Source organism: Echinops telfairi, unplaced genomic scaffold (assembly GCF_000313985.2).
Source record: "Echinops telfairi isolate 266 unplaced genomic scaffold, ASM31398v2 ScPeMD7_2186;HRSCAF=2738, whole genome shotgun sequence".
Lineage (NCBI taxonomy): Eukaryota > Metazoa > Chordata > Mammalia > Afrosoricida > Tenrecidae > Echinops > Echinops telfairi.
The window spans coordinates 6844826-6847355 of NW_022106084.1; positions in this window are offsets into that span (position 1 = coordinate 6844826).

Sequence of the window (2530 nt, forward strand, 5' to 3'; positions counted from 1 at the left end):
TACTGTGAGGACTAAGATGTGACTGCCCCAAGCTATGGTATTTCCAGTTGTCTTCTATGCGTGTGAAAGTTGGACATTGAATAAGGCAAACTGAAGAAGAATCGATGTATTTGAATTGTGGTCCTGCAGACTGCCAAAAAGAAAAACATCTGTCTTGTAAGGATGGCCAGAGTGCTGCTTAGAGGCAAGGATGGCAAGACTTCATCTTACATACTTTGGACTTGTTTTCAGGGGAGACCAGTCCTTGGAGAAAGATATCATGTTTGGTAAAGTGAGGGGCAGAGACAAAGAGGAAGGCCCTCAAGGAGAAGAATTTTCCTGAGTCAGGAATGGGCTCAAGCACAGGAACAATTGTGAGGACGCTGCATGACCAGGAAGTGTTCTGTTCTGTTGCACATTGAGGTCACTATGGATTGGAACTGACTTGCTGGCACCTAGCAACAACAACAGCTAAAAGTATAGAGTGCTGGGAGGGATTGTTCACATCAGCATTGATAAGAAGGTTGGAAGGGAAAAAAAAAGAAAAGAAGGTTGGAAGGTATTGGATGTCTGACTTTATTCTCATAGAAATAGCCCCTGGGTGATGGCGATGTGGAATTTGGTTTTCCTTCCACCTTGTACAGTTAGAGGAAGTTAGACATCACCTCCTTCCTCATCATTCTTTGTTGATAAAGAAGCGGGCTAAAACCAAAAGCAAACTCAATGCCATCAAGTCAATTCTGACTCACAGGACCCACCAGACCAGAAGAGAACAGGGAGCAGCGCCTTCAGGCTTCGAAGACTAAATCTTTTGTCGATTGCTTGAAGCCAACTTGTATATCACAAAGGAATCCAAGTCTGTTTCCGTGTTACTTTTCCTCCATGTATAGCTACTTAGACTGCTGTTTAGATCTGATGGGTAAGGATTCTGGGGGATTTTTAAGCCTGTAACCCTTCTCTCGCTCTCTCGTATTTTATTTACTTATATATACTTTTTGCCATTTTTGTTTGTGGAATATAATACATGCAGATACATGCATATTTTATGTAGTTGCACAACTCATAGCATCAAATCAAGGACACTATTCCATTAAACACCTATATACAAGGTTCTTCCCCTCTCCCCCTTTTCCTACCCCATCTCCTTACTGTCCTGTCCATTCCGCTCCCCACATTCCCGCCAGCACACACCACCACGGCCACCCTGGCCTCATCTTAGATTTTAAAGTAATATCCTTTTGTGTGAAAACCATTTCCCTTTTTCCTTTATAATAATGGTGGGTGGCAGTTACACAATCTCCTGTCAACTTGAGCGAAGGAGTGGAGTCTAGCTTGTCAATCAGTTCATAGCCAATCATGCCTCTGTGTGAACATGGCCTTCTCCTGAGGATTCTGGGGACTGTCTTCCTCCCTGGAGGTGAGACACTCTCTCTCTCTGTCTTCCGTTTCCTGCTGTGGGGACAGTCAGAGCTGGAAGAGAAATCTGGAGACTGGCGCCAGCATTGAAATGCTTCCACTGCCACTGGATCCACAAGGCCTTCTAACCACTGGCCTGTGATCTTCCTTTATCCGGGCTCATTGCATGTGTTGTCTGAGTCTAAAGAGGAATTTATGTACTAGTATCGGACATATGGGTTAATATCAGTATTATGAACTTGATCTGGACTGGGCTGGGATGTTTTCTCAGTATACAATTGCTGTTTTATATAAAGCTCTTATACGCATATGACTGTCTATGAATTTGTTTCTCTAGTCAACCCTGACTAACACATAGTGTCATAAAATATTTATCTTTATGAGACTGACTAACTTTGCTGATCATAATGTTCTTAGGGTGTGTGACAGACTTGACATTGTTTTGGTGTTTTTAAAATTTATTTTTAGACAACCTACACGACATGTTTTTATTTTTCCTTTAAAAAAAGGGGGGCCCGGGGAAGGCCTTGGTTCCAAATAAGTCAAGATCAAAAGTAAATGAAGAGTTCAGGAAGACATCCATTCCATTTGTCTAAGTCCTGGCGTTGTGTGGATGGAGAATAGCAACCGGTTCAGATAACAGAGGAGCGATTGAACCGTGAGCTGCTCACTGTGCTAGCATTCCTCCACCTCTAGGCCATCCTTAACAAAGATCAGACATGGGGTCACGCCAGCCTCACGGTGGTCTGGCAGAGCAACCACATCATCTGCATTCATGTTTTCACCAAACTGGCCGTTTGTGAAATTCGCAGCGACTTGCTTATTTGTTCTGCAGCCCCTGTCAGAATAGATTTTACCTGTTCTGGTTTCTCATCTTCGAGTTTGCCTTTGATTGAGTTCATGTAGTCTTTGCTGTCTCTGGTAGGCTTCCTTCGTGAAGATGGTTTCCTGCAAACGATGGTTCGTAACAGTATCAACACTAGTGAGCACGGTGATTTCTGTTCCCTCACCATCGGGGCATTCAGCTGAGGCATTTCCACCAATAAGCAAATCATCAATGTGGTCACATTCTGGCCTCCTGATCTCATCTTCCCCTCCGCTTCCAGGCACAGCCCATCCGTGCTCCCCCAGAGCT